At 55.5% G+C, this 12,375-nt stretch overlaps 1 pseudogene across 1 annotated transcript in view; it reads right to left on the reverse strand.

The window, feature by feature from the left end:
- The window catches only part of LOC100399321 (potassium/sodium hyperpolarization-activated cyclic nucleotide-gated channel 4-like), a 42,386-nt pseudogene extending 32,805 nt beyond the window's left edge, over nt 1-9,581 (reverse strand). The window contains exon 1 of the transcript XR_013532072.1: nt 8,611-9,581. The product of XR_013532072.1 is annotated as a potassium/sodium hyperpolarization-activated cyclic nucleotide-gated channel 4-like (transcript). The remainder of the gene's footprint in view (nt 1-8,610) is intronic.
- Nucleotides 9,582-12,375: the final 2,794 nt, after the last annotated feature.

Consider the following 12,375-nt stretch of genomic DNA (forward strand, 5'->3'; position numbering starts at 1 on the left):
TTCTCAACAGCACAGTGAAGACAGGCTTGGGCAAAAGAAACACTTTGAGATAGAAACCCATTATTTATCTGATGGGCTAATTCCTCCTCTGGAGACCCTACGCTTATACATGCAGAGACACATCAGTGATCATGTACATGCAGGTGCACACATATACCCCCAAACTGCAAAGCAGAGGACATCTGCTCCATAGTGCTCCAAGCCACCCAGATACATCTTCCCTCAGGCCAGAGCCTAACCTCTCTGTGCTTCACCCAGCTGACAAGACCACCAGGGAAAATCGGGGAGGGAACCAGCGGTTGGAGAGTTCAGTACAGCTTACAAAAATCAAAGAAGGCTTTAACACCACTCCCCCAGGAAACTTCTGTCCTCCCACTCAGGAGATTGGAACAAAAAATAGAGCATTGTTGTGGAGTAGCACAGGAGCACACCCTCTAGGGAAACATGTGGGAGAGCTCACCTGCTCACGCAGGAAGGCACTGCCAGCAGTGGGAGGAAACGGGTTTGAGTGGCAGCATGCAGCACGGGAAATGGATGTGGGGCAGAACTTCTCTCTTTCTTTCTTTTTTTTTGAGATAGTATTTCACTCTGTAGCCTAGGCTGGAGTGTGGTGGCACAATCTTGGCTCACTGCAGCCTCGACCTCCCTGGGCTCAAGCCATCCTTCTGCTTCAGCCTCTGGAGTAGCTGGGACTACAGGCACACACTACCATACCCATACCCAGCTAACTTTTTTCTTTTTCTTTTTTTGGAAGAGATAGGGTCTCACCATGTTGCCCAGGCTAGTCTTGAACTCCTAGGCCCAAGTGATCCTAGTGCCTCAGCCTCCCAAAGTGCTGGAATTATAGGAGTGAGACACAGTGCATGGCCTGGGCCAGAACTTTTTAAGGCAGGTAGCACTGGTCATGGAAGGGGCTATGAGGGAGGCCATAGGAAGGCTTCCCCATAAAAGGTAGCTAAATACTGACTCCAGGAGGGTCTACACTGCCCCCTTTTGATGGAATGGAGCTTGAGTGCCAGTCAAATGACAAAGATTCACTGGGGCATCTGGGGAAAGAGCTGGAGGGAACACGCTGCCTTCTCTCCAGGAAAACACAGTCTAACAAGAAGGTGAGCAGGGGCCGTGTTCTCTGAGGTCCCTCCTGGCCTCAGAATTTTATGATTCTGACTCCTCTCAACCCACAAGGAAAAAGAGGGAGTAAAAGCTCCCTGGAGAGGGAGGCCTATCACCAATGGGCTTGGATGTTGGGCTAGGAAGGCAGGATTTTACCCCAAGCTCTGGGGAGCCACTGAAGGACTAAAGCAAATGCAATGCAATCAGAGAACTGCAGCTGTTAGCACAGATGGGGTCTTAGGGATGCCCAGCTCATTGGCTCCCAAAGTGATGGATGCAGAATCACCTAAGTGCTTCCTAAAACTGTACGTGCCTGGCCCCACCCAGGGAGCCCAAGCATCCGCGATCACATAAGCGCCCAGGTGACTCTTTAGCAGCTGCCAATTTAGGCTTTGGGATCTTGCTAACACCCAACCCCCTCCAGTCCCATTTTCAGAGGAGGAAAGCAAGACCCAGAGAGGTGGGGCCTCAGTTGAGTCCATACAGCTGGGTGGCACAGAGCTAAGTCTTCTACTGGCAAGATTCGCAGGCTTGTCCCCTAGACTCTGTCCCCAGCTGCAGAACAACCCAATGGGATAAGGATGTCCCAGAGCCTGTGGGACATGTTGAACAGCTTTTCCTGTTGACTTCCTCTGCCAATCCCAAAGTTGATGATCCTGCTGGCCTGTCCCACAGGTCCCCTCCCCGACAGGCATCTAGTGGGCCCTGTAGTCTGCACCAGGGTCCTCACACCCTGAGCTCTTCTGAGACCAGGTCTGGGCTTTCAGAAGCGGACTACTCCGTAGGAGGGGAGGCTGGGAGGAGAGCATGGTTGAGGCCCTTTCCAGGCAGGCATTTCAGTCCATTTTCATTAAGCTCCTGCTGCATCCCTCCCTGGGAAGGATGCCTTGGAAACAAAGAAAAGAAAGCCTGACCTCCACTCCACGGGGGCCATGACCTAAGGGAGGGAGGACCTTCAAGAAGCCTCACCAATATGATACAACATGCCAGGAAGACCCCCAGCCCTGCTCCCCAGGACAAGGGCCAGCAAAGCCTCCACAAAATGAGGCCCCTAGGTAAGAGATCTCTCACATGTCCCTGGCCCCCAGAAGTGGCAGAACTCCAGGATCATGCCTGGCTGGACCTCAGTGATGCAGCCAGAAAGAGGGAGGGAGATTCTCAAAAGCTCTGCTGGTTGGCAGCACTGTCTCTGCCCTGCTGGTTAAATTTGCGCTAATGGGGTCAGGATTCAGGGCTCAATACCTATTTGACCAATTAGCTCTGCTCTCTTCTCAGCCTTGAAATTGGCTCAAAGGCTTTGCACAAGGACGCCGGTTCCTGACCCTGGACCAAACCCTTCCCAACCTTTGTCAGAGACTGAGTTCTAGCCATGGTCACAGAATGAGCCCTGATTCTCGTCACACGCTGGGTCCTAAACCACAGATCGACTCCACTTCCTGACTTTTCTGAAGTATATAGTGAATACATCACATGACCATTTCTCTGGTGGATCAGAGAAATATACCACTGGCCCCTTCTCCTCTGGACCCCAATCACCCCAATCCAAGAACAGGAGAATCAATGGCACCTGGATATAGTCCCCAAGCCCCAAAGGTCTCTAGCAGTCAGGACCTGCCCCGGAAAGAGGAGGTGGGCAGGCATCCCAGCCCAGCATCCCCAGGAACAGCAACCCCAGAGCTGACATCAGGACAGCATGTAGCAGCCACCAGAATCTGCACCTTCAGAAAGGGGGAGACTCCTTCTCATGGGAGCAGCCTAAATGACAATGAAATCCTGAAAATACCTATCATCCCAGAAAGGCAGGTATGGAGCTAGAGTGAGAAGAAAAAGCTCCAACTGACAGGACCATTCCGGAAAAGCCTTCGCTGTAAACACTCTGGCTGGGAAGCTGGGGGTGGACTTAAGCTTGAAAGACCTTTGTAGGCAGACACTGCACAGCCCACTTGGTCTCTGGTTTTGCCTTGGGCATGAACTTACTCTGTGACCTTGAGCCAGTTGCTCCCCCTCTTTGCTCCTCTGCTCCCCATCTATGAAACAAAGGCTCCAGGCCAGCGGCTTGCTGAGGCCTCTCCAGGTCTTGTGTTCTCACACCTGATAGATTTCTTGTGCCTTCTGACTATCCCTTTCTGAGCCCCTCCTCAATGTTTTAATTCTCAGGAGAATGTTTTCTTGAATGACTTGTGTAATTAAATTTTTAAAACGCTAATATAAAAGGAAGAGGAATGTCAAATTCCAGTTTTGATATTCATGACTGCATGATTTGGGGGATCTCTCTCTCTCTCTCTTTTCATCGTCAAAGCCTTATCTGTAAATTGGGGATATAAAACTATTTGGGGGTCATTGTGAAGAATAAATTAAATGGGAGATAGAGAGCTCCTAGTACAGCCTGGTACACGGTAAATGCTTTGTAAAATGGTGGTTACGGATCTGTGAACCCACCTGGCTTTAGTCTCTGCTGATTTGAGTCTAGGGCTGTAAACTCTGAAGCCTACAGGGTCCAGGCAGCTAAATGGCAAGAATGACATGGTTGGGTGTAAGACAGTGGCCTTATCAACCGCTGGGGACCGTGTGCAATGCAGAGCAAAAGCCAACGTAAAGGAAGCAGCCTCTGGTGTCTCCTTCAGCTCCCCGCTGTGGAGTGGGAAAATGGGGTCAGGGCTGCCAGAGTTTCCAGTTTTACAAAAGAAGCCCAAAAGCCATATTTTTGTTATATCTTTCCATTTAAAAAAACATTGGCTCAGATTTGTCATGACACACTATGCTGGGCAAACAGAACATATCTGGGTGCTATATTTGGTGCAAAGGATGCTGCTTGGCAACCTCTGATCGAAGTATTGCTTAGTCTTATCTTGAATGCCCACAGCAGCTAAGGGAACCAGTGTGGCAGGGCCAAGATGGGGAGAAAGCAACCCCCAGCCTTATCATGTAGCCACCAGACCAGGGACTTGAGCCGTGCAGTAGGGAGAACCTGGTGCTGAGGCACCTCTAGCCAGGCAGTAGAGGTCCTGGCCCTCTGCCCCTATCAGGTTTCTGTGCACCCAGCATCCTGGGGCCACCAAGGGCCCCCTGCCTTGTCAGGTGGGACACATCTCATCCCCAGAGAGCCCTGCTGCCCACTGTGCCAGATGATAGCACAGCCCAGGCAGCTCACCTTGGAATTCGCCTCTGCAACTAAGCACCCTTCCCCCTCCAGCACAGCCTGCGGCTCCTTTCCACCTGGATTTGCACACTAAGAGTTGTAACAGCATTCCTGGGCAATGGTCCCAGGAAATCCCAGCAAAGAAGGGGCCTTGGAACCCCCAGACCCAGAGACAGGCTGCCACCTCTTCCTCCTCACCACCTCCTGCCGGAACAGTCCTTCCCAGGACTCAAAGGGAGAGAGGTGGGAGGGTGAAGGACTGAAGAAATAAAAAAAAAAAAACAGTCCCCAGGAAGAACCCCTTTCCTTCCTCAGCTATCTAACTCAGAGCCTTGTTTTCATTTCCATTCTGCTGGCAATGGGAGGCCCAAGCCCTAGACTGCAGTGGGACCCCACTGCCAGGCTCCAGAGAAGGTGAGTGCCTGCCTCTCACCAGGCCCAGGCTCTCTTCTGGGATGGCCTAGAGAGGGGTTCACAACCTTGAGCCCCCCGATGGTCCTCAACTTAGGGGACCACAAACACCAGAAATTAAGTGCCACAGTGTATGTGTCTGGATGCCCGGGCATCTTTCTGAAGTGAAACCTCAGACCCCAAGCAAGTTTAGAACCCCTGCTCAGGCCAAGGACAGAGGCCCATGTGATCTTCCCAAAACCTAGGAGAGGAAGTAGTAAGGGCAGGGGAGGTGTAGTTCACAACAGCATCACTGCCCCTGTGACAGCTCACTGCAGCTTCTCACCTCTGCAGGGCAACCACAGTTGTACCATTTGTGTTTGACATGACTATAGGCGACAAGATTCTCATTGTCTAAACGGGAAAACTGGGGCTCAAAAAAGGCTTGTAATGCACGCAGTCCATAGCAGTCAGGGTTGGGGAGGTGATTAATGGCAGCTATGGGGTGCCGGTGACCAGCAGCAGGAAGTCAGCTCAGGCTACCCCTGGGACCTGCTAGGCCACTGGCCTAGTTTCCAAGATTTCAGAGCCCAGCTGTTTCTGCCCCAAGGAAAGGATACTTTAAGTACCCCCGCGTACCTTCCCTTCCTCAAGGCTTCAGGAGGCTTGGTCTAGGACAGGATAGGGACAGGGGATGGATGAGAAAGGCCAAGCTTCTGCCTGCCTCCATTCTCAAGGCTGAGCCAGCTTTGGGGACACAGCAGCAATCCCAGAACTCACATTCCACAAAGGGAGGTCCCCACCAGCTTCCACATCCACCCACAGAGCCCCCAGACACCAGCTCAGACAGACACCTAGATATACACACCCAGGCTGACTCCCCAAGCCTGACCAGCTTCCAGGAACACAACCAGCTACACCTGCGCTCGGAGTTCCATTTTCTTTCTCTCCTCTTAGAAAAACAAGATTATCCAGGTACTATGTTTTGTTTGTTCCAGGTTCTCCAGGACACAGCTTCTGTGGAAGGAAGGCTCCATCCAGGACCCAAGAGTCCAGCCAGCCTCGGGCAAGAACCCAGGAAGCTGTGTCTTCAGGGGCTGTGGCATCCTGGCCTCTTCCCTTAACACACCACAAATACAAGTTTCAAAAGGCAAATGGGGAGTTGGAGGGGAGGGGAAGGCAGAAAGGCCAGAGAGCCTGGGAGAGCCATAGGGATACCCGGGGCATGGTTTCTTTTCTGTTGGAGGGTGGGATCAAGGTGAGGGAGAGTAAAGAGAAGCAGAGGCAGCCCAGAAAAGCTTATTATTAGCCATGGCCCAGGTTATGCTGGTCCCTCAAAGCACAGCCCACCCTTGCCCTGGAAAAGGTATGCAGCCTTCCTCCCCCAGGAATGGGAGATGCTGGAAGCAGCCCATCACGGTCAGCCCTGAACTCCAAACCGCAAACTCAGTCTATCATGGTTTGCTGGTGATTCTTTATTAAACCAATTCTGCTAGATCAATGCTTCCTGCCTGTCAAAATGACGAATAAATCCTCGATTAGCCTGAGCAATGCTTGCAGAAGCTCTTGTGAAGCCTGAGATGGGCAACGGCAATTGGCTATACATAGAGGCCCAAGGCCGGTGGCTGAAACTCTAGAGACCGGGGCTGGGGGTGCTGATAGGAGTGGGATGGGTTAGGTGGGGTTGAGTGGTGGGTTTTCTAAGCTTAGAAGACTTAGCTAGGCTCTTGCCTCTTTGATCTTCTAAGGATGAGACTAGCTGTTCTGGCCTAAAAGCAGGAATGGCATGGCCACAGCTCCTCCAGACACACTCAGATGATCTTTGTTCAATTCCTTTCTTTACACCCAGCGTAGCTCCAGACAGTTACAAGGCTGTGCAAAGAAGAAATGCACTTGCGGCCACCAGTCTCTGTTGCTTGTTGCACAAACCCAGATTCAAAGCCCACTCCAACCCCTTTCATGTTGCCCATTTAAAAATCCTGCTGCATCCCTGCTTCCCTATCCCCACTACCCTCTCCTGCAGCCATGTCCCAGGCAGCCTGCAGTTAGTGGGAGATTCTACAGCATGGGGACTGCAGACAGACATACCAGAATGGGTGGGAGTAAGACCAGGAAGGGGGAAAAGATCCTATTTGATGAAATTGACCCAGTCCTAACTCTTCACCATCCAAGGTAAGGAAGACAGGAAGGGCCAGGCCCAGCATCCAGAAGGTCCTCAGTCAATGCCTGCTGTTGAGGGAGGCTGGGCATGCCAGGGGTTGGCCTCTTATAGGCTCCCCAGGCAATGGGCTTGGTGATGAGAACCCTGAACAGATGCTTTCTGACAACAAAGACAGCAGGGACCTGGGCAAGGGAGACGAGGGCCCTTCAATACCCAAGTGGTTGGTACTAGAACTCCCTGTCACCACTACTAAAAAGTTCAGAGACAGGAGGAAAAGCCAAGGACACCCAGGGAGGTGAAACAGAGCTCCTGCTCATGCCTCCCTAGCTCAGCCTGGGATCCTCAGGGCCCAGTACCACCCGGAGGCAAGTCCACTCTTTAGGAAGCTGGCACTGGGAACCCAGTCACCATTCCTGATGGGAGGGTCCCACATTTGCTCACACAATTTGATGACTATGGCTGTCTGTTTAGCCTACCCTATGGTCTCCCTAATCCTCTGGGAATGGGAACCCTGGAGGTATTAGAGTTAGGAAAAGCTGTCTCCCAAAGGAAAAAGTGGGGGAGGGGTTCTGCTCACTACCTATTTTAACCCACCGAGTGTTGTCTGACTGGTCATTCCCAGCACAAGAAATCTCTCTTATTGAATGGAAAAAGGCTTTGCTCTCATTACAATCCCAGCTTCCCTGGAGATTGCAAAGAGGGCTCTGGGTTGGCAAAATGCTCATTTTTATAGGCAGTCAAGCAAGGTAGGCAAGGAATGGAGATGAGTAGGAGGCAGGGCCCAGAGAAAGAGAGAATGAGAGAAATAAACCCAGCTTGAAAACTGTTTCCCAGACCTTCATCTCAGTCTTATGTATCGCGTAAGCCCAGAGGGACACTAGGGGACCTCAGGACCTAGACTTAGGTAAAAGCATCCCTGATCCCAACCGTAGTGACAACCAACAATCCCTCTTTTTACACAAATATGCCCACAAGCTCCCAGTGGTGTCTGCTGTTCAGTGACATCTGACTCAGGTGATGTGGAAGGGGGGCAGGGTCCCTCTCCCTGACTGGCAGTCATACCTTGTTTGGGGACCGACCAGTGGCCCATGAAGAGACCAAGCAGATGCTGGAGCTTGGGTCTCTGGGGTATGGAGAGGCCACTGAACAAGCACGGGGCACAGGACAGCTGCTCATCAGTCAGAACACCAGGCATCTTCACCCATCACTATGAGCAAGGTCATTTTGCCCTGCCGTTCCTGATGCCAGCTGCCCAGGGTGCCTGCTCCTGGCCCACCACTCAGCATGGGGGCTGAGCTCAGGGTTACAGTGGGTGCAGGGGGTTTACACCCTGGCCTGAGGCCCCAGCGACCTCTGTCCTCCAGAGATCCAGCCACAGCTTCCTAAGGCACCAGAAGGTAGATATTAATGCCTGCTGTCAGTACCCAAGGAGCTGGTCGGTTGCTAAGAGGTCTGTCTCTCTTCATGGCCCTGCTCTGCAGGCTGAATGACCCGGAGCTGCCTCTAGGATGGTCATCCTGACTGCAGCCTTGAAGTGGGAGGAGGAATGTGTGGCTTAAGGTGGCAGAGCCCTATCCTGGCTGCCGGCAGTGCTAGGCCAGGCTCAGAACACCTTTTCAGTCTGTCTCCAATGCAGCACAGATCGGAGAAGACCGGTGCCCCAACACAGAGCAAAGTTCCCAGCGAGGTGCAGGGGGGGTCTAGGGATGTCTCAGAACTTAGAGGCGCCCTGCTTCTCTTGGAGCTCGCAGCGCAAGGAAGGAAAGTTAACTCCGGCTGAGAGACAGGGTCAGCAGGAGGCACCCACAGGATCATCGCCGCGGCCCCTTCCCTGAAGTCGCTGTAGGGGTGGATAATCCAAAATCCCGCCAACTTGACCCTCTCCTGCTCACGCTCCACGGCTTTCTGACTGCCAACATCCTTAGGGAGAATTTGTTGACCCAGGGTTGGGACATGGCCCCGAACTGGCGCTGCATGAAGCTGGCCTCGTCCAGGCGCACCTTGGCCTCCGGGAGGATCTGGTGGCCGGCAGCCGCGCCTCCCTCCACTTTGATAGAGGTGTTTGCCTAGGGCTGCTCGAAGGAGGCGGAGGCCGGCTGCGGTGGCTGCTGGGGCTGCGGCTGCGAGGCTGCGGCTCCGCCGCCAGGCCTGGGGGCGTCCTGTCCTCGCCGGGGAACGCGTCGCCCTAGGCGATGAGCCGCCGCTCCCCCGCGGAGTCACGAAGGTGTCCGTGACTGCTGCCGCTTCTCGTGCCGCCGCCGCCACCGCCCCGGTTGCCCAGAGAGGCCAGGATCCCGCGGAAGCGCCTACAGTCGCCGTTCCTGCTGGACTTGACCGCGCCACGGGCCGGCCCTTCGCTGTCCGCTACCCCGAGGGCCGAGCTCCGGGACTCCGTGCCCCCCGCGGCCGCCAAGGGCGAGGGCAGCGGCCGCAGCCGGGTGCACCTGCGGCTGGGGTCTTGGTGGCCCCCCGCCCCCTCCTCCTCGGCGTCCTCTTCCAAGTCCATGGTCCACGCGTTGGCCCCCACCTGCTGCAGGAGGCTGTAGAGTCGCTTGCGCATGGAAGGCGGCAGCTTGTCCATGGCGCAAGGGGTCGGGACCCGGGCCAGACCCGGGGCGGGGGCGCGGCGCCGCGGACGGGATCCAGATCCGCCCGCCGGTCAGTCCGCCAGTGGGGACGCGTCCTTCGCCGCCGGCGCGGGGCCACCTCAGGCGCCCATTTTCGGGCAGGCTGCGCGCCGCGGGGAGGCTCCCAGTCCTGCTCCGAGTCACCGGGTTCGCCGCGCTGCGCCTCCTCCCGGGCCGGGCTGGGCGCGGTGACCCCGCCTTCCCTCCTTCCCTCCCTCCCTTCCTCCCTCCCTCTAGCGTTCAGGGGCTTGGCGAACGGCCCGGCTCCAGGCGCCCAGTCCCCGCGAGGAACAATGAGCGCCGGCTGGAAAGGCGCTGCGGCCGCGGCGCCCGGGGAACCTCTCCGGAGCGCAGAGCGCAAGGCCCGCGCGACTCCCGGGCGTGCGTCCCGCGGGAGAGCTGGCCGTCAGTCTGTCTCGCCGCCCGGGCTTTGTGGCCGGCCACCCGCGAGCTCGCCTCCCGTCCTCCGCCCGGGCCCGTCCGGTCAGTGCTGGGGCTACTGCAGCAGCCAAGCGGAGCCCAGCGACCCACCGGGCTTACATCAGCGGCCGCATCCCTCGGAGCGCCCTCCCGCAGCGCTCGGGCTCCCGCGCCCCGGAATATTCATGAAGCCGCCGCAGCTCGCGGGTTGCCTGAGGAGCGGCTCCCGCAGCTGGGCCTGCCTACCTGGGCTTCTTAAAGGGGCAGCTGCGCAAGGGCTGGGGGCTGGGAGGGGGCGGGGGGGCGGGCCTGGCTAGGGGCCCGGGTTAGACCCTCGCTAGACCTTCGGGGCCGGGGTGAGAGGCCTCCTCACTCCTGCGCCCTTAAATCTCTTTCCAGGACCAAGCCGGGAGTGCGCCCCAAGTCTAGAGCTCTGGCTTCAGTTGAGAATTCCCCATCCCAAGATTGAAAGGGACGGGATGGCTTCCCAATTTCTCCATCACCAAGCTCTAGGTTCGCCTTTCCCTGGCAGGTTTGCTCCTCCTCTGGGTACCCCGACCTTCCTCTTGGGAGGCTACCTGGTCGTCTGCACGCAGAGTCCGGGCCTTCCCGCAACCCGCTTGGAGAGGGGATTTCCGGGAAATGCACTGCGTCGGGGAGGTTCCTAGGGTTTTCCAGTGACAGGGGCTGGGGGCAAACCCCCGCAGCCGCCAGGCAAAGAGGGCATGGGGAAACAGGGAGACACGCACAGGGCGCGTGGGTGGGACCCAGTCCTTCGAGGTGAGACTTCGAGGAAATGCGCCGGCAACAGTCACGGAAGCGAGATCCGAACGCCTATCTTCGCACGCGCCTCTCCCGGGGCTGTTCCCAGAGAGGGAGGAGCCGGCTGCAGTAGGGAGCTGGTTGGCCGGCTCCTCGAACGCCCCGGGCACTCTGTAACTGGCTTTGGAGCCCCTTCTCCCTGTATTCCCATCCAAATTATGACACCTCCTATGTGGACCCACGCTGGGAGGGTTTCTGCTCCACCCAGACCCCCCACCTCCACCCCCAAGCAGCTGCACAGCCCCCACTCCGTTCGAGTCTGCAGCCCAGCCCCCCACCCCTAGCCAAGGATCCAGCTGTATGTCCTCTCCCAGTCTCTCCCAAGTGTACATATGGACAGATTTTGGGCTCCCTAGCCCTCTCCAACAGCCAGGACAGCCTGATACCCCAGAGTAGTTCAGAAATGGGGAGGAGGATACATTGGGCTTTAAGGGAAGGGGGTTGTCCAGGAAAGGCTGGAGGCGGGATTAATGCTGGAGCGGACCCACAGCGAAGTATCACAGGAAGGAGGCAAAAAGTTCGCCTGGCTCTGCCGTTTCTCTGAGAAATAACATCAAGTTTTTTTTCCAAGTGATTTCTTTACTCTCATTATTAGCCCAATGTGATCACTTCCCTCTCCTCCATGCAGAGTAGGAATTTGGAAGGCAGGATGCCGGGTGGGCAGCCTAGCAGGGGTTCTTCTGCTCCATCAATGGACCACAGGACCTCCCACAGGGGAAGGAATGACTAGGGTGATGACATCCCTGGTAGCTGGCATTTTTACTTTTGAGCAGCTCTGAGCTGACAGTTCTCTGCACAGATGCTGGAGGCCTAATCCCTGAGTGTCCTTGGGTCTTCTTGAGAAGGAGTGTCCTTAAAGAGCTGTGAGCCCAGCCCTGGCCTGGGTTCCCTGGCCCACCAGCCACAGGAGAGAAGACCTCCATTTTGGGCTTTGTCTAGCTGGGAATTAGTCTGCCCTAACTCCGCTCTGGAGGCCCATACAGCCTTCCCATGACCTACGGTAGAGACATCTCCTCCTCTGGCAACCCTTTCCTAATCACCAAAACCTTGGTCACGTCCCTACCTTTGGTTCCCATGGCCCATTAGCTCCTGTGACCCTGAGCGCTGATTACACAGTGTAGTCTGTACCCTGATGGTAAAGCAGGTCTACCCTATCTCAGGGACCTCCTCACCAACACAAGGGTGGACAGAAAGCAGATCAATAAGTGCCAACTCTACCAATGAGTGAGGGACCCTAGAAGTTAATGGCATTGGAGGGGAAGCTTGGAGGAGATGGAGGATAAGACCAAAATTCTGCTTCCCGGGATACTGTTGCAACAGGCTGGCCAGGGGTCAGGGTCTCTCAAGTTCTCCCCACCAGTACCTCACTCACCCTCAATTTCATTAATGGCACCCATTCACGACCATCTAGGACCAACTCTGGGTGCAACAATGAATATTAGATAAATCAGGCCCTTGGTAAACTGATGAGGTCTGGCTTCTCCTGTGTCCTTTATGTGGAAGCCCTAAGAGAGGACACTGGTGGTGTGTCAGCATTCCAGGGGACAGACGAGGAGGAGCCCCATTCTTGCCCTTGGTGGGCTTTAAGTTGTGAGGAAGCCAGACTCATTCTCAGAAATAGGGCATGAAAACAGAGAAGGAAAACTGAAGACAGGAAAGAAATGTGTACTAAGTCATGCCCCCAACCAGGTGAGATTTCAGAG

Source organism: Callithrix jacchus, chromosome 2, assembly GCF_049354715.1.
Source record: "Callithrix jacchus isolate 240 chromosome 2, calJac240_pri, whole genome shotgun sequence".
Lineage (NCBI taxonomy): Eukaryota > Metazoa > Chordata > Mammalia > Primates > Cebidae > Callithrix > Callithrix jacchus.